Source organism: Bos indicus, chromosome 29 (assembly GCF_029378745.1).
Source record: "Bos indicus isolate NIAB-ARS_2022 breed Sahiwal x Tharparkar chromosome 29, NIAB-ARS_B.indTharparkar_mat_pri_1.0, whole genome shotgun sequence".
Classification (NCBI taxonomy): Eukaryota; Metazoa; Chordata; class Mammalia; order Artiodactyla; family Bovidae; genus Bos; species Bos indicus.
The window spans coordinates 33,141,406-33,168,945 of NC_091788.1; the positions used below are offsets into that span (position 1 = coordinate 33,141,406).

Sequence of the window (27,540 nt, forward strand, 5' to 3'; positions counted from 1 at the left end):
TCTCTGTCTACCACAGGTGCTCAGGAAATATTTAGGTGCTATTAAATGTGGAGGTTTCTGTGTGAACACCCATCAAATATGGTGGAACATGAACCCTAGGATATGGGCAATGACCTTTGCTGACCTCAGGCTGACCAAAGGGGAATCTAATCACTATCCAAAATCCACGGTGATGGCCATATTATAGATGAGGCTAAATTATAGCAAGATTCTTTCCAAGTATATTCTTGGACAGTCTCAAAGTAGGTCTGTGATTCAGGGGATGTCACAACCTTTCTGCTTATGCTATGGTGACCCTCCCTGTAAAAGTGAGTCTATAAAGAAAGTCGGGGGGACTTCCCTAGTGGTTCAGTGGTAAAGAATCCTTCTGCCAATGCAGGAGACAAGGGTTCAATCCCTGATCTGGGAAGATCCCACATGCTACTGGAGCAACTAAGCCCATGTGCTACAACTATTCAGCCTGTGCTCTGGAGTACATGAGTTGCAACTACAGAAGCCTGTGCACCCTAAAGCCCATGCTTCATAACAAAGAGAAGCCACTGCAGTAAGCCCACATGCCACAAGTAGAGAATAGCCACTGCTCACTGCAACTAGAGAAAGCCAGTGCAAAGCAAAAAGCCAGTGCAAAGCCAGTGCAGCCAAAATAAATAAATATGATTTTAAAAAAGGCAGTGAGTAGATATAAATGAGAATAATATGGACATGATGAAGTTATGCTCAATAACTTGCCTTTTAAATATGGCAGAGCCATGTTGACATGGAGATTCAGTAATGGAATTCTGGGATGATGAGCTACATGAAATCAGGAGTAGAATTGCCATGAGGCTCCTATAAGGCAGAGTTCAGAGAAAAGAGGTTTATTCACTTAGAGACAGGAAGACTGGGAGGCTTCATGATAGTTTGTGAGCGTGTCAATCAGTAAATCAACAAGCATTTGTTGACTTACAGTTTGAACTTGGTGATAAGTTGCTTTTCAACCCTGGCTGCGCAACAGACTCCTCACAGCCCACCTCAGGCCATTTAAATCAGAACCTCTAGGGGTGGGGCCTGGGAATGAATATTTTTAAAAGCTCCCAAGATCATTTTAATTTGCAACTGGGATTGAGATTTACAGGCATGGAGTCTCTTTGGAAGATAATCAGATGTGTAATACGACTCCTGTCCTTAAGGGGCTTGATTGGAGCTTGAAATTTAACAATGACAACTCAAGTGATAACACAAAGCCTGTGCCAAGTGAGTAGTTTGTAACATGTGTAGATGAGGTTAGAGTAGGGACATATTTTTGTACTTGGGATACTTCAGTTCAGTTCAGTTCAGTCGCTCAGTCGTGTCCGACTCTTTGCAACCCCATGAATCGCAGCACACCAGGCCTCCCTGTCCATCACCAACTCCCAGAGTTCACTCAGACTCACGTCCATCGAGTCAGTGATGCCATCCAGCCATCTCATCCTCTGTCATCCACTTCTCCTCCTGCCCCCAATCCCTCCCAGCATCAGAGTCTTTTCCAATGAGTCAACTCTTCGCGTGAGGTGGCCAAAGTGTTGGAGTTTCAGCTTTAGCATCAGTCCTTCCAAAGAAATCCCAGGGCTGATCTCCTTCAGAATGGACTGTTGGATCTCCTTGCAGTCCAAGAGATTCTCAAGAGTCTTCTCTAACACCACAGTTCAAAAGCATCAATTCTTCAGCACTCAGCTTTCTTCACAGTCCAACTCTCACATCCATACATGACCACAGGAAAAGCCATAGCCTTGACTAGACGGACCTTTGTTGGCAAAGTAATGTCTCTGCTTTTGAATATGCTATCTAGGTTGGTCATAACTTTCCTTTCAAGGAATAAACGTCTTTTAATTTCACGGCTGCAGTCAGGGACAATTAATTAAATATCAGTTATGTACCCAGCCTTGGAATAAATTCTGAAGGCGATACAGAGGAGAATAACACACAAGAAACATCTGTTTCATATAGAGGAAAACAGAATTAACAACTTTGAAAAAACCAGAATGGTATTTGCTATGGTAAATTATGATTGGGAATTTAAGTGCATTAAGATATTGAAAAGGAATTCCCTGGTGGTTCAGTGGTTAGGACTTGGTGCCTTCACTGTGTGATGCAGGTTCAATCCCTGGTCAGGGAACTAAGATCCTGCAAGCTGTGCATTGTACCCCCGCTGCACCTCCCTCACCTCCCCCACCAAGAAAAGTATTGAAGAGATACAATTAAACATATTTGGAGAAAGTTTCTAGTTGGAGGTAGAATTTGAGTTTTGCCTTAGAGAACTGCAAATAATTTAATTCTACAATTTAAAGAGGACATACTTCTTCTTCCCAGGCAGCATGGTATGCACTTTGCAGGAATTATCTCATTCAGTGATCACAGTATACTTCTGAACTATGTTATTATTATCTCTCTTTTGCAGGTGGCAAAACTAAGGCTTATTGAAGAAGACATTTGTCAAAGGCCACACAAGGTATAAAGTGGTAGAGTTAAATTCAAAACCAGGGCTGTGTGGCCCTTGGACTGGGCTTGAACTCATGTCTATAAGACCAGCATGAGCAGAGAGGGAAGGCCAGGGTAGGCAAAGTACATTTCTTGCATGTTGAGTAAGTAGCAGGTGAGGTTGAGTAGACCTTTGATTGAAAAAGTGAGTTGGGGCCCAGTTCAGTTTATCAGAGATTTTGATGTCCATTTCATGGAATGTAACTTTATATAGATCTCTCAGCAGGTGAATAGATAAAGAAGATGAGGTACATTTACACAATGGAGTACTACTCAGTCATAAAAAAGAATGAAATAGGAATTTCCCTGGCAAGCCAGTGGTTAAGACTCTGCCTCCCAATATAGGGTGTGTGTGTTCAAGCCCTGGTCGGGGAGCCACATGCCTCATGGCCAAAAAACCAAAACCATAAATCAGAAGCAATACCGTAACAAATTCAATAAAGATTTTAAAAATGGTCCATGTCAAAAAATATCTTGAAAAAAAAAAAAAGAATGAAATAATTCCACTTGCAACAACATGGTTGAACCTAGAGATGATCATACCAAGTGAAGTAAGTCAGAAGGAGAAAGGCAAATACCATATGATAAAACTTATATGTAGAATCTAAAATATGATACAGATGAACTGTTTTACCAAACAGAAACTGACTCACAGACATAGAAAACTGACTTGTGGTTGTCTGGGAGAAGGGGGCAGGAGAGGGTTGGATTGGGAATTTGAGGTCAGCAGATGCAACTATTATATACAGGATGGATAAAAATCAATGTCCCGCTATACAACAGGGGGAGCTATTTTCAGTATTTTATATATTATATATATATAACTATTTTCATATATTATATATATATATATATATATATATATCTGAATCGCTTTGCTATACAACAGAAATTAACACAACATTTTAAGTCAACTATACTTCAGTAAGGGCTTCCCAGGTGGCACAGTGGTAAAGAATCCACCTGCCAATGCAGGAGACACAAGAGATGCTAGTTCAATTCCTGGATAGGGAATATTCCCTAGAGTAGGAAATGGCAACCCACTCCAATATTCTTATCTGGGAAATCCCGTGGACAGAGGAGCCTGGTAATCTACAGTCCATGGGGTTGCAATAGAGTTGGACATGACTGAGCTACTGAGCACACACACACATACATACTTCAATAAAATAAATTTTAAAAAATGTCTCAGAAGTCAAGGCATGAAGGCCGAAGGGCCTGAACAAGGTCAGTGACAGAGGGACAAGGAAGCATTCGATTTGGGGCACCTTAGAGAGGAATATCTGTTCTTCATGTCCAAAGATGGCAGAGCATGTGGGATTGGACAATAAGTACCTTGGGGCTTATTTTGGCTTGATTTGAGTTTGAATTTCCTTACATTACATTAAAGAAAGGTAGGGAGACGTTCAAGGTCAGGAGGGGCGGCGGTGAGGAGATACCGCTTCTCCAAGGTAAGGAGCAACGGCTGCACTTTGCTGGAGCAGCCGTGAAGAGATACCCCATGCCCAAGGTAAGAGAAACCCAAGTCAGACGGTAGGTGTTGCAAGAGGGCATCATAGGGCAGACACACTGAAACCATACTCACAGAAAACTAGTCAATCTAATCACACAGACGACAGCTTTGTCCTGATGGAACGTGGTCCACTGGAGAAGGGAATGGCAAAAAACTTCAGTATTCTTGCCTTGAGAACCCCATGAACAGTACGAAAAGGCAAAATGATAGGATACTGAAAGAGGAACTCCCCAGGTCAGTAGGTGCCCAATTTGCTACTGGAAATCAGTGGAGAAACAACTCCAGAAAGAATGACGGGATGGAGCCAAAGCAAAAACAGTACCCAGCTGTGGATGTGACTGGTGATAGAAGCAAGGTCTGATGCTGTAAAGAGCAATATTGCATCAGATCAGATCAGATCAGTCGCTCAGTCGTGTCCGACTCTTTGCGACCCCATGAATCGCAGCATGCCAGGCCTCCCTGTCCATCACCTGGAATGTTAGGTCCATGGATCAAGGCGAATTGGAAGTGGTCAAACAGGAGATGGCAAGAGTGAACGTCGACATTCTAGGAATCAGCAAACTAAAATGGACTGGAATGGGTGAATTTAACTCAGATGACCATTATATCTACTACTGTGGGCAGGAATCCCTTAGAAGAAATGGAGTAGCCATCATGGTCAACAAAAGAGTCCAAAATGCAGTACTTGGATGCAATCTCAAAAATGACAGAATGATCTCTGTTCGTTTCCAAGGCGAACCATTCAATATCACAGTAATCCAAGTCTATGTCCCAACCAGTAACGCTGAAGAAGCTGAAGTTGAATGGTTCTATGAAGACCTACAAGACCTTTTAGAACTAACACCCCAAAAAGATGTCCTTTTCATTATAGGGGACTGGAATGCAAAAGTAGGAAGTCGAGAAACACCTGAAGTAACAGGCAAATTTGGTCTTGGAATATGGAATGAAGCAGGGCAAAGGCTAATAGAGTTTTGCCGAGACAACGCACTGGTCATAGCATACACCCTCTTCCAATAACATGAGAAGACTCTACACATGGACATCACCAGATAGTCAATACCGAAATCAGATTGATTATATTCTTTGCAGCCAAAAATGGAGAAGCTCTATACAGTCAGCAAAAATAAGACTGGGAGCTGACTGTGGCTCAGATCATGAACTCCTTATTGCCAAATTCAGACTGAAATTGAAGAAAGTAGGGAAAACCACCAGACCATTCAGGTATGACCTAAATCAAATCCCTTATGATTATACAGTGGAAGTGAGAAATAGATTTAAGGGCCTAGATCTGATAGATAGAGTGCCTGATGGATGGAGGTTCGTGACATTGTACAGGAGACAGGGATCAAGACCCCCATGGAAAAGAAATGCAAAAAGCAAAATGGCTGTCTGGGGAGGCCTTACAAATAGCTGTGAAAAGAAGAGAAGCAAAAAGCAAAGGAGAAAAGGAAAGATATAAGCATCTGAATGCAGAGTTCCAATGAATAGCAAGGAGAGATAAGAAAGCCTTCCTCAGTGATAAATGCAAAGAAATAGAGGAAAACAACAGAATGGGAAAGACTAGAGATCTCTTCAAGAAAATTAGAGATACCAAGGGAACATTTCATGCAAAGATGGGCTCGATAAAGGACAGAAATGGTATGGACCTAACAGAAGCAGAAGATATTAAGAAGAGGTGGCAAGAATACACAGAAGAACTGTACAAAAAGATCTTCATGACCCAGATAATCATGATGGTGTAATCACTGACCTAGAGCCAGACATCCTGGAATGTGAAGTCAAGTGGGCCTTAGAAAGCATCACTACGAACAATGCTAGTGGAGGTGATGGAATTTCAGTTGAGCTATTTCAAATCCTGAAAGATGATGCTGTGAAAGTGCTGCACTCAATATGTCAGCAAATTTGGAAAACTCAGCAGTGGCCACAGGACTGGAAAAGGTCAGTTTTCATTCCAATCCCTAAGAAAGGCAGTGCCAAAGAATGCTCAAACTACCGCACAATTGCACTCATCTCACACGCTAGTAAAGTGATGCTCAAAATTCTGCAAGTCAGGCTTCAGCAGTACGTGAACCATGAACTTTTCCAGATGTTCAAGCTGATTTTAGAAAAGGCAGAGGACCCAGAGATCAAATTGCCAACATCCGCTGGATCATGGAAAGAGCAAGAGAATTCCAGAAAAACATCTGTTTCTGCTTTATTGACTATACCAAAGCCTTTGACTGTGTGGATCACAATAAACTGTGGAAAATTCTGAAAGAGATGGGAATCCCAGACCACATGACCTGCCTCTTGAGAAATCTATATGCAGGTCAGGAAGCAACAGTTAGAACTGGACATGGAACAACAGACTGGTTCCAAATAGGAAAAGGAGAATGTCAAGGCTGTATATTGTCACCCTGCTTATTTAACTTATATGCAGAGTACATTATGAGAAACGCTGGGCTGGAAGAAGCACGAGCTGGAATCAAGATTGCCAGGAGAAATATCAATCATCTCAGATATGCAGATGACACCACCCTTATGGCAGAAAGTGAAGAGGAACTAAAAAGCCTCTTGATGAAGGTGAAAGAGGAGAGTGAAAAAGTTGGCTTAAAGCTCAACATTCAGAAAACGAAGATCATGGCCTCTGGTCCCATCACTTCATGGGAAATAGATGGGGAAACAGTGGAAACAGTGTCAGACTTTATTTTTGGGGGCTCCAAAATCACTGCAGATGGTGATTGCAGCCATGAAATTAAAAGATGCTTACTTCTTGGAAGGAAAGTTATGACCAACCTAGATAGCACATTCAAAAGCAGAGACATTACTTTGCCAACAAAGGTCTGTCTAGTCAGGGCTATGGTTTTTCCAGTGGTCATGTATGGATGTGAGAGTTGGACTGTGAAGAAAGCTGAGTGCTGAAGAATTGATGCTTTTGAGGTGTGGTGTTGGAAAAGACTCTTGAGCGTCCCTTGGACTGCAAGGAGAACCAACCAGTCCATTTTAAAGATCAATCCTGGGATTTCTTTGGATGGAATGATGCTAAAGCTGAAACTCCAGTACTTTGGCCACCTCATGCGAAGAGTTGACTCATTGGAAAAGACTCTGACGCTGGGAGGGATTGGGGGCAGGAGGAGAAGGGGACGACAGAGGATGAGATAGCTGGATGGCATCATTGATTCGATGGACGTGAGTCTGAGTGAACTCCGGGAGCTGGTGGTGGACAAGGAGGCCTGGTGTGCTGCGATTCATGGGGTCCCAAAGAGTTGGACACGACTGAGCGATTGAACTGAACTGAACTGAGGGAGATTTTGGAGTTGAGCATGTCTCTCCTTCTTTTAAGAAAGAGGCCAATGGCAATTTTTCTGAAATTGTTTAACTTTTATCTAAATTAGCTGTAGCCTGTAAGGATTGAATGACCTTTGATTCAGTTCAGCCCTGGATATTATTTAATGTAGGCCCTGAGACTAAGGACTAAGCTACTTCACGTGGCTTATCTTAGAGCTTCTGAGATAAAGGAATTACGTAAGTTCAACCTTTCCTTCTGATGTAGAACTGGTAATATTTTCTCAGTGAGCCAGTAAGCCTTAGTTCTCATTTCCCCTGTTTTCTTTAGTATTAATTACAGGTCCCGGGTTGTATAAGATCTTTCCTTAATAACCCAAGAGTTTACCAAATGAGATCTTCTCCAAGTCTTGGATGGGAAGCCTTTCCAGATCTTATCTTGGGCTTCCCTGATGCTGTACTGACACCTGTGTCTTCAAGTGCTGTGCTTGCACTGCCTGGGGTGACAGCAGGGAGAAGCAGGGGACAGTTCCGAGTCTGCCTGGAGCTCTCTGCTCTTGCTGTCCTGTGCTAGCGTAGGAAAGACTCTATGCCTTGATGACTGGGATCCTGGTTGTGAGAAAATACTAGGTGAGCCAGGAGCGTTATTACTAATGATTTTCACAAGGGCCGAAGTGTTTGGGCCAAAAATAATTAGAGTGAGCAATAGAGCTACCAGAAGAGCAACCAAATAATGAGATGGCAATTAATGAACCGGCTCATTGTTCTTTTTGGCTCCAGGACATTAAGCCTTTCATTTTGTCATGATGACTAGTAGTAATATTGTTCATTTATACCTTTATTTAATAGTTATTGTATCCCTTTATTTGATAGTTATTTTACTTTTCATTTCTTTTAGTTTTAATCTTAATTTAATATCAAATCTTTTATTTTATTAATTTATTTGGCCGCACCGGGTCTTAGTCACAGTATTCGGACTCTTACTTGGACCATGTGGGATTGAGTTCCCTGACCAGGGATCGAACCCAGGTCCCCTGCGTTGGGAGCGTGGAGTCTTAACCACTGGACTACCAGGGAAGTCCCAAGTCTTTTATTTTAATTAAAAAATTAGATTCCATCCCTCATACCCACCCCAACATAAACCTTATGAGCAAGAATGCTTTTGGTGCTTTGTAACTTTCTGATTTCCTTCCCTGTGATAGGCCCCATAATAAAGGTCCCCAGTAAGTGTTTTGGTGTGTCGATAATGATCCACTCCAGTATTCTTGCCTGGGCAAGAGATCCCATGGGCAGAGAAGCCTGGCGGGCTACAGTCCATGGAGTTGCAAACGAGTCAGGCACAACTGAGCAACTGAGCATGCTGTACACTGGACCTCCCTTTAGGTATCCATTTCCTCCTCCCTTTAGATCCAGAAGTATCGGGAAAAGCCTTTCACCTTACTTTCATAGCCAGGCCTCCAGGATGCCATGGAAACTGCCAGCACACAACTGACCCAGGCATCAAGCTTCCCCTCCTACGACTGCCTGCCCAGAGATTCCAGACAAGCAATGCTAGGTGCTCCCCGGAGCCCATTTGTCCTAATTTGTATATTAAGTGCTTCTCCTATCACCTTCGGTGTTTCTCCCTTCTCCTCCAGAAAGACCAGATTGCTTGCAAACCATTTCTCAGACCACAGAACACTGAGTCGTGGAAACTTTGGGCTTCTTTCCATAACTAAAGTGTTCAAAGAGTTGTAAGCCGAGGACTGATCCTGTCCTTTATTGCACAAGTTATGTTTGCACAAGACATTTATCAAGATTTGGTTGAACAAATTCCTCTCCCCCAACCCTAACTTTTCTTTGTTCTCCTCCTTCTGAAGAAAAGAGGTCAATAGGCCACTTTAGATCTTCTCTGAAGCCTTAGCTGACCCTTGCTGGTTCTGAAGTAAAAGTGTGGCTTAAGACCCACTAATTTCCCTGAATCTTTCAAAGATTCTGTTTCTGGAGGCCCCTTCTTCCAAGGTCCAAACTCCCCTGTGCTCTTCTCTCCCTTTTTTGGCTTCTCAGAGTTCACACCCAGAGAGACCCATTGGTTTCAGAGATGTGGATTTTTAAGAAATCTTCTGGTCCCTCCCCCTTTAAAAAAAGATTTATTTATTTAGCTAGATCCTCTAGAGGAGGGCATGACAACCCACTCCAGTATTCTTGCCTAGAGAATCCAATGGAAAGAAGAGTCTGGCGGGCTATAGTTCATGGGGTTGCAAAGAACTGGACACCATTGAGCGACTAAGCACACACACATCTATTTATTTATTGGCTGTGCTGGGTCTTCGTTGCTGTGCAGGCTTTTCTCTAGTTGCAGATAGTAGGGGCTACTCTTTGTGGTGGTTTCTTTTGTTGCAGATGAGCTTTAGGGCATGTGGGCTTCAGTAGTTGTGGCTCCCCGCTCTAGAGCACAGGCTCAATAACTGGCACATGGGCTTAGTTCCCAAGGCATGTGGGATCTTCCTGGACCCAGGGATTGAACGTGTGTCCCCTACATTGACAGGCAGATTCTTTACCACTGAGTCACCAGGGAAGCCCAGAAATCTCCTGTCCTTTGTTTCATCTTTGTCTTGTGTGGGAAAGGTTGGATTAGATGGGCTGGCTGACCTCCATGTAGACACTCTGTTGGGTCTGCAGGTGGGTTCAGGGCTGAGGCTGCCATGGAGGGTAAGGCTAGGGTGTGCTTTTTTGAAATTTCATTTGTTTTTTATTTTTTGGCCATACCTCTCATCGTGTGGGAATCTTAGTTCCCCTACCAGGGATCAAACCCTCGTCCCCTATGTTGGAAGTGCAGAGCCTTAACCACTGGACCACCAGGAAAGTCCTGGAGGTGCTTTTTTGATCCTTATGCCTGACTCTGAGTTGGGTCTCTTGTATGTCATACTTGGGATCCATGCTGTGTGTGGATTCTGAGATTGTTTACCGGCCTTGACAAGAGGTGACATTGATAGTGGCTGTGGGGAGAGTAGGGTGTGGCTGGGGTGGAGGTGGGAACGCTGGTTATGAAAGACTAGCAAACATTAGTGTGTGGACAGTGGGAGGAGCCACGTGGGGGATGGAAAAGTTTGGCAGGACAGGCTCTTCCTACATGAACTTTCTCAGAAATTCCTTAGCAGAAACGAGCTGGCTTGGTGCTTCTGAAGGAAGCTATAATGGCTGTGTATCTCTGACTGTAATGCCCAAAGAGTTTTGAAACTCAGGATTATAGAGATTCTTGCTGGTTAAGAATAAGAAGAAATTGTGTTGCCCATGACCTGTACTTGGAGTTGGTGTGTTCGTGCTGATTATTTCCCATTTGAACTCTGATGAGCCAGGTGCCCTCATCAGTTAAGTGAGCAGGATAACAGGTGTCACCACGAGTCTGTATTTAATTGCTACCTTAGAAAAGTGACAGCCTGAGCGTGACTCTAATAACTTCACTATAGGCCTAAAAATATAAAAGACTAACTGCGGTTCTTCATCTTCTCTGTGAATGGATGTTTGCCACTGAGATCCTGGTGCGGTGTAGATTGGTATGAGGCTATTTTGGGAGGCTTTTGCAGTGTCCAGGGAGTTCATCCAACCAGGGTCTTTATCTGTACTTTAAATGACATGACCACACTCCTGCCTCTGCCAGCCCTCTAATGAGCTGTGGGGTAGTGATGTGGATGCAACAGACCAGCGAGGGACCCCGCTGTCTTCCGACTCTCTCAGCTCCGCTCCCAGGCCTGAGAAGATGCTTCCTGGGGCAGCTCTCAGCTTAGCTCTCAGATGTGTGATGAGAGAGGGAAGGTGGGTTCTGGCCTGAAATAAGGACCCAGGGATGCTGGGCACAGGGCCTGCGGGGTTGGACCGTTGGAAGAGAGCTCGTGCCTACAGGACACACTGTGTGTTCAGCTCTTCTCACTGGGGCCCGAGTTGCTTTGGTCAAAAACTCTCTTTTCTGTGCTGAATCTAAAGAGTGGAGATGAATCTTTTTTTGACTGTTGAAGCTACTGCAGAGTCCCGTTGAGTCTGAGCTAGTAGTTAGTTATGCTTCATGTGGGAACTGGTTTCTGTCATGTTGAAGGCAGGAAGGGGAGAAGTTCTGGGAAGGACTGTGCTTGTCTGGGGGTCCCTGTCCGATGATAACTCTTAGTCTATAGGTGTATTGCCCTTTTCAGTTTAGCATAGTATATATATAGTGGTATAATAGTATAAAATAGTATATGTAAGTGAAGTACATCAATGATTACATTGACATTTGTATAATTTTTCATTTTCTGATTAAATTTCAAAATCTTATTCTAGTATTCATCTCATAGGCAGAAGAGACCCTAAATTAGTATATATATAGCCTTATTTTATTTATTAATTTATTTTGTTGAAATATAGTGGATTTGCAATGTTGTATTAATTTCTGCTATACAACAAAGTGATTCAGTTATACATATATATCCATTCTTTTTAAAAAATATTCTTTTCCATTATGGTTTGTCTCGGGGTATTGAATTATATATCTTTATTTTAAAAATTTGTCCCTTTGTAAATCAACTCTACTTCAATTGAAAAAATTCTGTGCTTTGAGATATCTTGGTAGAATTCTACACTGCAGTTTATTGACCTTATTTTTTTTCTGTTAATAATTGACAATTTTTGAACCAGTAGTCCTGAGCTTAGAATCTAGTGAGAAGTAGGGTTTATCTGTGCTTGTACAACTTTTCTACAGCAATTGTTAACACATTCCCAGCTCTGGAAATAAATTTGACTAATTGGGAGAAGCAGTGTTGATGTATATCTCTAGAAATAAGAGTTGCAAGTTCTATAAAAATGCCTCTCTGCTTCTCACATGGTCAGTAGGGAAATGGCTCATGGAAAATGAGAAAATACCTGGGTATCTGGCTACAAATCTGAGTTTCTTGCCATGTGTGTGGCTTGGCTCAGTTCTTTGGTCTTGGTAATAGGCTCATTATTGCCATGTTAGATGGATTTCAGTATGTCATACTTTGTTTCCATCCAAGCTGTTCCCCAGGAAACACAACTGTTTGTCCTCTTTTTCTTGTTGGACTAAAACCATGGCACCATCTTTCTTCCAGGCAGACCAGTCTATCCAAATAGGACCTCCTATGTCTTTCAGAAATCTGTGAGCTTTGCTGGTTTTTCTGTATGTGGAATGTACACAGCTTTTTTTTGGTGTCTGTGTTTCTGTAGATTTAAATTTTCTACACTGAAACATGTTGCTTCCTACTGGGAAAAAAAATTAATGTGATTTAAGAAGAAACAAAAGATGATATCCTTTTTTTTCTTTTGGAGAGGGGGAATGGGGCACTGAGTCATGAAAATTATGGAGCCTTGAGATAAGAATTAACTATTTGGATGTCATGTGAGCCAACATGTATGCCCCATGCTAAGTCACTTTGGTTGTTTCTGACCCTTTGAGACCTAATGGACTGTAGCCTTCCAGGCTCCTCTGACCGTGCAGTTCTCCAGGCAAGAATACTTGAGTGGGTGGCCATGCCCTTCTCCTGGGGATTTTCCCCGTCCAGGGATCGAACCCACGTCTCTTACATCTTCTGCATTGGCAGGTGTATTCTTTACCATAGTGTTACCTGGGAAGCCCATGTGAGTCAATATTAGTGCCTAATTCACAAGCACACCCTGGAAGAGGCAGAGGTTTAACTGTGCTTGAATGTGCATCAACTGTCTGGAACAATAGAATGCCATAAGGGAAAGTCCCTGGTAAGGTGTATTTTAGGATTTTGAAAGGTAGCATGATATAATAACGAGCATGGCCATGAATCAAATTTCTGTACAGATTCCAGATATTTGCCCTCATCATCAGATAATCTTTGTGAGGAGTAAAAGAGATATGCGTGTGCGAAGTTTAGCCCGTGGTGGTGCCAATAAACTCTCCTCCCTTTGTCCCCTCCATCTGCCCATCACCTTGAGGTTATGGGTGGAATTTAAGGGATGTGAGGTTGACTTAGCATCTGTTAAGCATCTCTTCTTTTGGAGAGATTGGGTTATTATTTTTTTCTTATGAACAAATCGATGTCAATGTTTCGGGCCATTGAGCTTTAATATAGTCAGAGATCTACACTTATTTCCACCTTTCTCTTAAATATCTACTAGGATGTTTAGGAAAAATTTCCAAGCAGAAGTCTTTCAGACTGGCTGTTAAAAATATCAGATTATTAGCTGTTAATCTCTAATATGTTCAAACTTCCTAAAAACTGGACCACATGATTACAGCCATTCCAGAAAACAGTATGGAAGTTCCTAAAAAATGAAAGATAGATCATATGATGTGATAATTTCACTTCTGGATATGTATCCAAAGAAAGTAAAATCACTGTCTTAAAGAGACACCTGTGCCCTCGTGCTCAGTGCCACGTTATTCATGACGGTCAAGACATGGAGACAGCCTAAGTATTCGTTGACATATAAATAAAGAAAATACGAGATAAACATTCTCTATGCAGTGAAATATTACTCAGTCTTGAAAAAGGAGGAAAGCCTGCCACTGTGACAACATAGATGAACCTGGAGGACATCACGCTGAGTGAAATGTCAGACAAAGACAAATACAGCATGAACTCCTTTAGAGGTGAAGTCTAAAATAGTAGGACTGAGAATTCCCTGGTGGTCCAGTGGTTAGTTTCCACTGCAGGGGTACAGTTTCCATCCCTGGTCTGGGAGCTAAGATCCACCCACATGCTACACTGTGTGGCAAAAAAAAACAAAAACAAAAAACAACTATATAACTCATAGAATAGAAACAGAGAAAAGATTTTTAGGGAGCTAGATTGCAGAATAAAAGCATTAACCATTAAAATAAATAGACTATATGAACGAGGAAGAATTAGTGTCTGAAGCCAAAAGTACTCAGCACTCTGGCAGGCTCTTGCCTAGAAAGGCAATACATGACGTGAAAAAAGTGACGTTAAAAGAACATTTGTCTCTTCAATGGACATGAGTCTGAGCAAACTCCGGGAGATAGTGAAGGACAGGGAAGCCTGGCGTGCTACAGTCCATGGACTCACATAGAGTCAGACACGACTTAGCGACTAGACAACAATAACAAACTGGAGGTCTGGGCTCTGGTCCTAGTTCAGACATCGACTTTGTGTGACTTTATCCCGTCAAAGGCTGGGTTAGGAAAAACTACTCTCTGTGTTTTGTTATTCAATGTGTCATTCCCTATAAATCAAATAGCGTCGAAGTCTTAATTGTGCGTGGTGAGATTAATTCAAAGATAGTCTTTTGCCTTTATAGTTAAAATCTGGATCACCTATGAGGCTATCAGATGAGTAAATAATTCATCAGTCCACTCCCTTGTGAACGGACAAGATTTAGTGGTTCTGGGGAAGTTTACGTGAGGGCATTAATACTCTTGCTCTTAGCTCACTCATTAACTGCAGCTAATATTTATTTAGTTGATGCCATTTGCGAAGCATGGGAAGTACATCGTGGGAAAGGAAGTATAAGACAAAGACTTCACAATCGAGTTGACGAATGTAAGAGACTCCGTATGTCCGAGTGTGGTTATTGCTCGTAAAGTCGTTGTATCTTGGTACTCAAAAGGACCCTAGAAACCACCCAACTCCCCTAACTACTGATGAGGAAAACTCAGAGAAAGAGAGACCTCATCGTGGACTGAGGCCAAGGCGAGGGGAATGGCGTTGTTGAGTAGAGTTGGATCTTAGACAGGATGGGGCTCAGTGCAGGGAGCATCTTGCTGTAGGAACAACTCTCTTTGGTCCAGTTGACCAGTTAGTTACCATGGTCCACATGATTCACATTCAGTGTGTTGCAGGATTTTATTGCTGTTTTCTCTTATTACCTACAAGAGCAAGACTCAAGCATGAGTAAATATTGATATCTGTTGTATAATTTTCTCACTACTGTTTGGGGGTACGCTGGCTGCCATTTGATCTTAACTCCTTGAACAAAAGAGAAAAGGAGAGGAATTGTTTCATTCTAACAAGAGCCTTCCACCAAACAACAGAGTTCTGTCCCTCTCTTTTCAATTAGTAGATTCCTCTCAAGTTTGAGTGCATTTTGCAACACAGTTATGTATCTGCATAAGCTTCAAAAGTACACTTTTATCAGAAAATAATGGGGCACCAGGAAGAGGAGATTTAACCATTGAAATCACATGACTATCTGCATGACATCAAGGAATCTTGATGGAGATGCCTGCATTATGCTGGTTATCACAGTAGAGAGAGATGTGCTAGTCATTGACTGTACTGGGGGCTTACCGGGCACTGGTTTGAGAGGCCTCCAGTTTAATGTTTTGCCTTCATGTTCCAGGGTATCCCAGGTGAGTAATGCTTTACAGTGGTAAAGCATTCACCTGCCAATGCAGAAGACATGGGTTTGATCCTTGGGTTGGGAAGATCCCTTGGCGTAGGAAATGGCAACCCGCTCCAATATTCTTACCTGGAGAATCCCATGGATAGAGGAGCCTAGTAGGCTACAGTCCAGGGGGTGGAAAAGAGTCAGACATGACTGAGTACACACACAGAGAATGCATAGGGAGAGGAGGAAAACTAAATTGGACTTAGAAAATTACATTTTGGCATGAGATGCTCAGTGTTTGGTGGCTGCTTCTCCTCCTGGGTAGTCAAGAGCTTGCCTGGGCCCCACAGGACCACTGACAGAAAGCAATCTTCAGTGGCTTCTCCTTGGCACTGCCCAGGGTCCTAGCACAATATGTATTTTCCCAGTCTGCCTGGTGGAGATTCCTATACCATGAAGATAGGTCTGGAATATCAGAGAAGGGGAGAAATTTTCAAAACTTACGTCAAGAGATTTCCTAGTGACTAAGCTTATTGAAAGTGGATCCTTCTTGAAATTCTCTGGTCATTTCCACTGACCCTGTATTCCTACTTGTGCTGCTTGCTTCTTACACTGCAGTGTCTCTGGTTTATTGGTCCTATTTCCTTTCCCAGCTCCATTGATGAAGATGTACCCCAAGGCCCAGTCCTTCATCCCCTGATGGTCTTAAATCTTTGTTCTTGGGAGATGAATTCTACTTTCAACCCTTCAGTTATGTGCTGACCAAAGGTTAGTGCCTTGTTGAGGAAAAAACTCTATGAGAAACTGACTGAAAGCTAGTGAGACCAAAGCACAGGAGTGAGAAGACTGTCCCACGATTCAGAAAGCGGGCAAGGTCCAGATCCTGCAGGGCCCTCACGGGCCTTGGTGAATAGTTTGGGTTTAGTTTTAAATTCAGTGGAGATCTGAGGAACAGTTTTATCCATGAAAGTAACATGTTTAAATTTGCATTTTAATTCATTCTGGCAGTTGCTATCACAATGACCCACGTACAGCAGCTTGGGTTATAGCTTGGTAATAACAGAGGTGGAAAGAGTTGCTGTCATTCACTTGCTAAGTCATGCCTGACTCTTTGCGACCCCACGGACTGCAACCTTCCAGGCTTCCCTGTCCTTTACTATCTCCTGGAGTTTGCTCAGATTCATGTCCGTTGTGTTGGTGATGCTATCTAAACCATTCCATCCTCTGCCACTCCGTTCTCCTTTTGCCTTCATTGTTTCACAGCATCAGGGTCTTTTCCAGTGAGTCAGCTCTTCAACTCTTATTCTATGTAAAATCCATAGACTCATCTCCGAGTCCTGCAGCAAAAATGAGTTTATGACCATGCATGCCTGCCAGGAATCATATGTCAAAATCAGTGTATGATTTTACCTCAAACTAAATAAGCCTCTGCAAGCCATGTCTCTTCTAATGAAACACTGTCACGGGACAGAGGCAGAGGCTCTCTGCTCCCAGCAGTTCTGCTGCAGTATTGAATCTTCCAGCATCTTCTCTGTTTGCCCTCCTCTCTCTTCCCAATCTAGTGCTTCTCCAGATCCTGTGGGTTCTTCCTAGACAGTGATTCTGAAATCTGTTCCTTCCTTCCCTCTCAGAACCCAAGCTCCTCCTTTTTTCATGACCAGCCACTGTACACTCTAGAGTGCAGAAATCCATCCTGAATTCCCATGAGTCTTCTGCCATCCAGCATTTGCCATACGCTTCTTTGTCTACTTATTAACTTTTATTGTAATGCCTCATGTCTCCAGTGAGATAATTAGCTTCGATAGGCTTCACAGATGATGGTGACAGTGAACCAGAGGGCCCCTCCTGGTCAGTTTTGTGTAGCCTCTATCCCTGTGACAACAGAACCTTAACTGGAAATGACAGTGTACAAGAGACAAGACAAAGGGGGATTAGGTTAGCACAGAAAGCAGGATTAATGTTTGTTTTTTCGATTGTTTTCTTGGCCGTGTCACAAGGCCTGTGGGATTCTAGTTCCTTTACCAGGGATTGAACCCGTGCTCCCTGCAGTGGAAGCACGAAGTCTTAACCACTGGACTGCCTGTGAAGTCCCAGGATTATGATTTCTTTGGAAATAGAAGCATCTCTGAAATTTGGAAAGGTAGTACTTTTTTGACTGTTGGAAAAAAAAAAAGACTACCTTTTTTTGGTATAGTTCTTCATTTTTTACAAAATTGTTTTATACTCATTATCCATTGCTATCTTTCAACAAGCTTGGGAGAAGTATTATTAGTGTCATTTTTAGGAAAGAAAGCTGAAGGTTGGAAGGATGGTTTGACCAAGACCACAGACCCCAAATGTGTCAGAACAATGTCTCCAGTCTTCTAATACCAGGTAAAATCAGTTCAGGTCAGGCATGGCATTTTCACTGGGAAGATGCACTTAAAATTTTTTTTTAATTTTTATTTGAAGGATAATTTCTGTACAATATTGCTTTGGTTTTTGCCATACATCAACCTGAATTAGCCATAGGTATACCTATGTCCCCACCCTCTTGATCCTCCCTCCTACCTCTCACCCTTTCCCACTCCCCTCGTTTGTTACGGAACCTCAGTTTGAGTTCCCTGAGTGCATTTCCATTGGCTGTCTATTTTACATATAGTAGTGTATGTGCTTCCACGCTCCTGTCTCCATTCATCTCACCCTCTCCTTCCTTCCTCCGCCCCAACCCGTATCCATAAAACGATGCACTTTTTAATTCTGTCCTGAAGAAGTTTGCAATCTAGTGAGCAATAGATGGGTAAACACATTAACTCTTGCTCCAAGGTTCGAATTAAGTAAGGGTGAATAAGGACACGTACAAAAAGCTGGGGTGGGGGTGCCTGGAGGTAGGGGTGATGAATTCAATCTCTGTACTAAACAACAGCTGCTCTGGGAAGCTTTCCATCCATGAGTGGTTACAAGGAATGGCTAAAAGCAGGTGTGGGTGTATGGAGACAGCAGAATGGCCAGGAGGAGAAAGACAATGTCATTTCTTATGTATGCTTTGGTGCCAGAGGACATGGAGCAGTGACAGCTAGAGGGTGGTTGATGACCACATCTGGGTGGGTCACTTTAGGCAGGATGGGAAGGTTCACACACCTATCTTCCAGCTTAACTGATTTCACGGAGCTCCCGGTGAAGCCCTGTGTTTTTGTGGGCGTCTGTCATTTTGATGATGCTGCAGGTTGAATGTGGTAAGACCGAGCTTGTTTCTTTGCGAAATCACGAGACTGAAAAGATGGCGTGATGCAGTCCAGCCTTCTGGGGTTGCTCTCATGTCTCCTCTTTGTTTCCCAAATCTTCATTGCTCTAAATACCCAAAATGTCTTCTCTCCATCCCTTTGTGAACCTTCTTCAGTTTTTAATTTCACTAGATGCTTATTCCAGAATCTACATTATGGCAGTCGCATATGGATGCTGGAATAAATTTATTCCACATGTTTCTAATTCATTTACACTTAACTCATCAAAATGCCCACCCACTTTTTTTTTTTATGAGGTAGTTGATGGCTAAGATGTTTTGTTAGCCTTTGAGTTGGCCTCTTAAAACATTTTCTTTTTTCTTTAGTAATACAAAGCCATAACCTGTAAAGGGAGCATGTATTCCATTAACTCTTACTGGGCTAGAAACTTAGTATGTCACAGAGTTAAATGGCCATTCAGCCTCATTATATCCTCTTTCTTCCCTTCCTTGCCTTTCTTTCTCTACAGCCAAAGAAATAGATACACAAATATTTAAATAAAATTCACATGCTGTTTGGTCCAGAAACTGACATTTAAAAATGTACCCAGCAGGGATAGATGTTCATTGCAGCATTATGTGTCGTAGCAAAAACATAACTATCCTAAATGTCCACAAAGGGAGGAATGACTGAATAAGCATCAGGTGCAATCACAGTGTAGACCGCTGTATTTAAAATGTTTATGTAAGTGTATGTTTAGGTATTGGGATGAATTACATCAATTATCAACAGAAACAGAGAACAATTTTTAACATATGATACAATTTTAATAAATATAAACTCACTTTCACCCGCTGTAAACAATTTGAAAGTCTTCTTTCTTTATGTGTGTTTTTATAAAAAAATTAATTAAAAAATTACTTATTTATTGGCTGCACGGGCTTTTCTCTAGTTGCAGTGAGCAGGGGCTACTCTTTAGTTGAGGTGCATGGGATTCTTATGGCAGTGGCTTCTCTTGTGGAGCACAGGCCCTACGGGCTTCAGTTGTTGTGGTGCATGGGCTCAGTTGCCCCATAGCATGTGGGATCCTCTTGGACCAGGGATCTAACTGGTGTGCCCTGTGATGTCAGGCAGACTCATAACCACTGGAACACCAAGGAAGTCCCTATATGGATAATCTTCAAGAATGGTAAGGGAGGAGGCTTCCCTGGTGGTCCAGTGGTTAAGACTTTACCTTCCAACACAGGGGGTTTGGGTTTGATCCCTGGTCAGGGAGCTAAGATCCCATATGCCTCAGGGCCAAAAAGCTAAAGCATGAAACAGAAGCAATATTGTAAAAAATTCAGTAAAGACTTTAAATAATGGTCCATGTTAAAAAGAATCTTAAAAAAAAGATTATTCTTATAGACAAACAAGCACTGAACTTTGATGTCTGGTTGCCACTTACCCTCAGCTTAGCCTTTTCTTAGTCCACCTTCAACACAAGATGAGGCACGTTAATTTTAACCATGCATCTCTGTTTGCCCTGCAATTTTTAGAGATTGACTTTGGTACGGTCCTGTGTGCCACCACCTTCATCCTTCTTCACCTGCAACTAACCTTGGGAAGGGCTATGAATTGTTTATCCAGGTGTGCAAAACCACAGTAGTTATTTCTTCATGGTTTTAGGGGGACGTCACTGGTACTAGTGGTAAAACCCACCTGCCAATGCAAGAGACATAAGAGACGTGGGTTCAGTCTCTGAGTTGGGAAGATCCCCTGGAGGAGGGAATGGCAACCTGCTCCAGTATCCTTGCTTGGAGATCGCATGGGCAGAGGAGCCTGGTGGGCTGTGGTCCACGGGGTCGCAAAGAGTCAGACATGACTGAAGCGACTTAGCACACATGCACTGGCTAGATTAGCCCTCTCACCGATTTACTCTAGCTGTCTTGTTTTGCTGTTAGGGCATGTAAAGACCCCCACTTGGCAAAGAGAAGCTGGCATATTCTAGTGTTGCTGAATCTTGCTTTTCATGCATATGTGCAGAGGATAAGAAGAGAACGCATGCGTAGCTCACAATTAAGTCTGCTTTCTTGCTAAGTCCAACTTCCACTGAGCTCATTCACGGAGCATCAAACCATTGAAGTGAAAAGAGGAAAGAAAGAGAGCTAACGGCAATTAAATGCATTTCATCTGTATAGTAATCTACATGGGGAAATTATTATTACTCCTGCTTTACAGAACAGGAAATTGAAACTAAGAAAGTTTTGCTAACCTGCTCAAGGTCCCTCCAGGAGTCAGTGAGGTCCCGTTCTTTCCATTGTCCTAGCTTACCAGCCAATGTGTAGGGATGTGAGTCCATGGGAGCCATTTGGTGTGGGTGGTTTTATGATTTTCCCCAGGAAACTCATCCAGAGCTCCCCAGTTGTTCCACCAAGTCTGTCTTTTAGGTTAACTGAATACATCTCTACCCATGTCTCTGTGTATGCTGCCTCTGTTCCTCAGAAGCTTTCTGCGGGTATATAGGTCACACATTCCCAGGACATAAATCAGTCAAGCAGGCAGCTTAGAGATCCTTATCCACTCAGACCTTTGACCTTCGCTTGTGTCAACCAGAATGTGGGTGTAGAGAGCCAATGTAGGGACTTGGTGTCTTGGAGGAATGGAAGAGGAACCCCCAGGAGGTGTATGGGTGCCGACACGGTGCTCTGGGGTTCAAGTCCTGCTGTAGCTAGGGGTAGACTGGTGTCTACCAGTGGGGAGGAGGAATTATGTTGGGGAGCTGTGCCTGAAATTGGCCACTCTGGACTGTGCCCATACTCGGCCCAGTTGCATTCACGTGTGTCATTTCCACTCAGTTTGCAGAATCCACTTGGGCTTCCCAGGTGGCTCAGCAGTAAATAATCCAACTGCCAATGCAGGAGACGAGGGTTTGATTCCTGGGTGGAGAAGATCCTCTGGAGGAGGAAATGGCAACCCACTGCAGTATTCTTGCCTGGGCAATCCCAAAGACAGAGAAGCCTGGCCAGCTACAGTCTATGGGGTCACAAAAGAGTTGGACAAGACTGAGCAGCTAAACAACTTGCGGAATCCACGCGATGGAACATTCTGTTTAGCCTCCTGAATGTTTCACTTCTTCCCAGGCTGCCCGGGATGTCCCTGAGCATCAGCCTATCACAAATGTGCTCAGGTTTTCTAATCCCAAAACAGTTTCTCAAAACTGTCCCACATTTGGCAGGCAGCTATTTCTAGGTTGACGGTACATGCAGTTACGTGATACCCATCTTACAGCCTTATTGGTCTGGGGGCTGGGTTAAAGAAAACAGCTATTAGAAGATGCATTCACTGTGGTCATGTTTATATTCCTTTTGTCAACTAAAATGTGTTTGTTTAAACAAAGTCTTTGGTTTATGACAGTCATTACTCCCTCTCAGTAGCAGATAATGTGCTCAAATTTCCTAAGTGTATGTAAATGATCCAGGGTGGCTGGGCAGCTGTCTTCAGTCAACATTTTCACATAGTGATAATTCTCAGGAAAAGGAAAAGGCATACTTAATACATAGTGTTATACATTATCTGCCTTCTCAGTAACCCAAGTGGCCCCCCTCCATTGTATGTGATCATTTATCATTTCCCCTCTATTTTTAAAACCTAAATTCGATTTTTTAGCCAAAATGTAAATAGGGGGCTAGATGATTTCATAGGACTTCTGTGAGAATGTGAAATGGGAGTGTGTAAGTGCTTGGTGGAATGAAAGCTCTGGGTACTGTTTTGTTGGAAATCAGGTCATATATTAAAACAAGGAAAGACAGGGAGCAGCTGGCTGGAGTATATTTGGTCTCACTTTTCTGCTCTCTGGTTTGCCTCTCAGGAGATGCCCCGCTTTGCTGCACACACAGAACCCACCCTGTGTCCTGGTGCAGCCATGCTGTTCTTTCCTTAGGGACACACATCAAATACTAAAAACACAATATGGTGTCTCACTGCGATTGTGTTTATTTACGATGATGGCCTCCCTGAACTCTCCAAACATTTATCAGCATCCCAGAGGCCTCATGGGTATCTCCAACATCAGAAGGTGCTCTTTTCACTGAGTGAAGTTGCTCAGTCATGTCTGACTCTTTGCAACCTCATGGACTGTAGCCCCTCCAGGCTTCTTTGTCCATGGGATTCTCCAGGCAAGAATCCTGGAGTGGGTAGCCATTCCCTTCTCCAGGGGATCTTCCCAACCCAGGGATCGAACCTGCATCTCCTGTGTCTCCTGCATTGGCAAGAGGGTTCTTTACTGTCTGAGCCACCAGGGAAACCTACTGGGGGAGTACAATTTTGTTACTGAACCTGCATCAGAGTATTGGGTAAAGATTTCTGAAATTATAAACTTCGGTGAATAGAATGTTGCCTTAAATCACTACCATTCTTCCGAAGTTTTTTATTTTGTTTGCGTTTTTTTAATGTGAGGTTTTCATTGGGTTTAAACTTTGTGGAATCAAATATTATAAATCTCCAAAAGCCATTTTTAAATACCCATAATTGCTTTCAGCCTATAGAGACCAGGATTGTCAAAAGAATAATTTTTCCCAATGGCACCCCACTCCAGTACTCTTGCCTGGAAAATCCCATGGACGGAGGAGCCTGGTAGGCTGCCCATGGGGTCGCTACGAGTTGGACATGACTGACTTCACTTTCACTTTTCACTTTCATGCATTGGAGAAGGAAATGGCAACCCACTCCAGTGTTCTTGCCTGGAGAATCCCAGGGACAGAGGAGCCTGGTGGGCTGCCGTCTATGGGGTCGCACAGAGTCGGACACGACTGAAGTTACTTAGCAGTAGCAGCAGTAATCTGTAAGGTCAGGGGAAGTCTAATACATTTTTAGTAGGATTTGCTTTTTTAGAGACTAACAAGTTGATTCTAAAATTCAACTGAAAAAATTAATTAATGACAATAGCCAAAAAAGTTTTGTAGAAAGAATAAAAAGGGAAAATTTGTTCTATAATAAAACTCCCCAATACCCCACAATAATAAAAGTGGAATGGTCTTATAACAGGATCATATATTAGTTCAGTAGAGTCCAGAAACAGATACATGTATATATAAAGTAATCCATCTATTTCTAAGGCCCCATAGGACCCAGTGTATCTGTAGAATTCTACTCAATGACAACTGAAATCTGATTACAGAAGCCTTGAGCATGAAGATCTTTAGTATTTTTTAAAGGAATATATTCAAGGATTTTACCCAGTACACCCCTAAAATGTTTTTCAGAAATCCTCTCAAAGTAGTCTTCACTCTCCCCAAAGTGCAGACTCTCGGCAGCCCCCTCAAAATCTGCCCCTTTCTGTTCCACCCGGTTTCCTAACTCTAGCCTCCCCAACCCCACCTCCTCCTGCACACCCACCGCCCTCCTGTAGCAGCTCTACACCTGTTTATAACCATACTAATAGAGGGCAGCCCTTGAGAAGGGTGGTTCTTGTCCTAGTTTGGCTGCTTGTCTACAAAGCAGGAAGCTCTCATACTTATGGTGACTAAAATTCCCCAGTAGACTCTCAGAATTCTGATAAACAGAAATTCCCAACTTCATTTCTTTAGGAACTTAATGTCTCAAAGCTGATACTTTAAGTAATGGACTAGTCAGATTTGGAGAATTGTTGGCTATTTGTTTAGAAAAAATAAAGTGACACGTCTATATTTTACCAAATAAACACTTTGTAACTATGGGTTTCAGTAGATTAGAATATACATTATTAGATTTAGAACTTATGTGTATTTGTGAATATGTGCATGCTAAGCCACTTCAGTCATGACTGACTCTGTGCAGCCCTAATCTATGGACTGTAGCCTGCCAGGCTTCTCTGTCCATGGAATTCTCCAGGCAAGAATAATGGAGTGGGCAAGAATAATGGAGTGCCAGGCCTTCCTTCAGGGGATCTTCCTGACTCAGGTATGGAACCCGTGTCTCTTAAGTCTCCTGAATTGGCAGGCGGGTCTTTACCACCAGCGCCACCTGGGAAGTCCATGTTTGTGTATACACAGGGGCAGTTATGGAAGTTTACCTCTAAGATTTGGGGTTGAAAACTGAGAGGGGAGACCTTTATTTTATATATTTCCGATTATTTTAAAGTTCTTTTATAACAAATTGTGTTACATTGGTAATGAGAAACAAAGTAGTGAATTTTGCTGGTGGTCCAGTGGTGAAGAATCCTCTTGCCAATTCAGGGGACACAGGTTTGATCCCTGGTCCAGGAAGATTCCACATGCCTCAAAGCAACTAAGCCCGTGTGCCACAGCTGTTGAAGCCCGTGCATCTAGAGCTTTTGCCTAGCAATAGGAGGAGCCACTGCAATGAGAAGCCTGCCTGCTACCAGGAAAAGCAACCCCTGCTCACTGCAACGAGAGAAAGTCTTCATAGTAACAAAGACTCAGTGCAGCCATAAATAAATAAACAATTTTTAAAAAATAGTAGTATAAGAAGCTTTTAGATTGTTTCTTTTTGAAGAAGCAGCATTTCATAATGTATACAGATACAAAACCACTGTACAAGGTATCCTACTTTTTCTTATTATAAAATATCATTCCCAGATTCTTTTCTTTAAAAGAAAGAAGAAAACCTTAAGTGTTAGCCTTGTCTGGATAGTTATTGGAAATAGTAGCCCTTGATGATTTATTGTTTAACAACTTTGTGGTTTCTACTGGGTCTTATCAGACATGTGGTCAAAGAACAGGAGAAGTTACCTGTTTTCGTGGTTGTGACTGGGGTCTAAAAACAGAAGCATGGAGATGAGTAAGAAGAGAAATGCCAGCCTAGAGGAGAGAGCATACACACAGCACGCAGGAGCTTTTGTGAACACTAAACAAGTGTGAGTGTTATCTGGCTCAGATATTCGCCTTGCTCTTGTAGTGAGTTGTCGGGGCTGGGCTGAGTCCCAAAGGGCACCCCAGAACTTCCTGTTTTCGTCATATATCAAGATGGGCTCGGGATGAAAGGTGCTTTCATGACATTAGTATGAAAGTGAACAAGTGAACGTGTTAGTGGCTCAGTCTTGTATCCTCTATCCATGGGATTCTCCAGGCAAGAATACTGGAGTGGGTAACCATTCCCTTCTCCAGAGGATCTTCCCAACCCAGAGATTGAACCTGGGTCTCCAGCATTGCAGGCAGATTTTTTTTTTTTACCATCTGAGCCGCTGAGGAAGCCCCATATAAGAGCTTGAAGAATTCTTCGAAATTATCTCCTTGTACTCACTTTACAGCTGATAAAACTGAGGCCCAGAGGGATAAAATGATTTCCATAGGCAGTGATAGTGACATGTTAAACACAGTTCTATGGAATAATGGAAAGGAAGGACTTTTTCACTTGAGCCTTAAAAGTATCAGCAAATAAGAAATGGTGCAGCCCTCAAGCCACTCAGCCCTCAGCCACTACCCCCGCCCCTTGGTGAGCCTGAGGGAACTCAGGAGGGAGACCAACAGGCTGCAGGCTGCTCACTACCCTTGACCACTGCAGCTGCCCCCAGCGGTGCACCCCGAGGGGGCTCAGGAGAAGAAGGAAGGGCTCAGCTATACTGGCCCCAGATAGCTGAGGTGCATATCAAAGGAATGACTTTAGTGAGTCCAGATTTGTTCTTCTCTTGTGCGGAAAAGTGCTACATCCATTAACTTGGGATGTCTGTGTTTTCTCTCTCCTTCTCTTTTTAAAACTTTTATTGGAGTATAGTTGCTTTACAATGTTGTGTTAGTTTTGGCTGTACAGCAAAAAGAATCACCCATATGTATACATATATCCGCTCTTTTTTGGATTTCCTTCCCATTTAGGTCATCATAAAGGACTGAGTGGAGCTCCTTGTACTATACAGCCGGTTCTCATTAGTTATGTATTTTATACATAGTAGTGTATGTATATCAATCCCAATATCCCAGTTCATCCCACCAACCCTTCCCCCTTGTTGTCCACGCATTTATTCTCTACGTCTGTGTCTCTATTCATACTCTGGAAATTTAAGTTCATCTGTACCATTTTTCAAGATTCCACATATAAGTGATCTTATAGGATATTTGTTTCTCTCTTTCTGACTTACTTCACACTGTACGACAGTCTCTAGGTCTGTCCATGGTTTTCTTTAGTTAATAGTAATCCTTTGATGTTGTGACCACCTAGTCTTTGTTGCAAATATTCCTATATATCCTGGCTCCTCCCTTACCTCTTCAGAGCAGTCCCTTGGAGCTATCTGCAAAGATGCTCCTGGGCTTCATGTCTTAAGAAAGTCCCTAAAATATAAAACATAACTCTCAACTTTTAGGTTGTACAATTCTTTTCAGTCAACAAAAGAGAAAACATATTTTTGGACAGGAAAGATCTCCTCTCTTAAAATTCAGAAGAGGCACAGAACTGTCTGGGAACTACCACGCCTCACGACCCCAGCACATGCTGGGGCAGACATTGCTAATCAACCCCAGCTCTCTTCCATCAGCTGGACTCTGACCCAGCCTGAGAATCCTCCTTAACATAGAGCTGGAGGCAGCCACTATAACAGATCTGAATTTTCATGTGGATTAAAATCTTTTGGGCCCCTCTTTTCTAAATGATGCATCTATGTGATTCATGGTGTGGTAACTGCCCCGTAGTTCAAGCCAGAAGAACCTAGTTTGACTCCTAAATGTGCTTGTTTCTAGCTCTGTGACACCGTCTAAGTCCTTTAGCCTTTCTGGCCAGAACTGTTTTCTTGTCTCTGAAATGAGGGAGTTGAAGTAACTTTTAAGCATCTTTCTACCTCCGAAAAATGTTTTGATTCAGTGTTTGTAG

The 27,540-nt window shown here is 42.8% G+C and overlaps 1 protein-coding gene across 1 annotated transcript in view; it reads left to right on the top strand.

The window, feature by feature from the left end:
- The window catches only part of BARX2 (BARX homeobox 2), an 82,407-nt gene that overhangs the window by 38,864 nt on the left and 16,003 nt on the right, over positions 1-27,540 (top strand). The gene's annotated exons all lie outside the window — the stretch shown is intronic.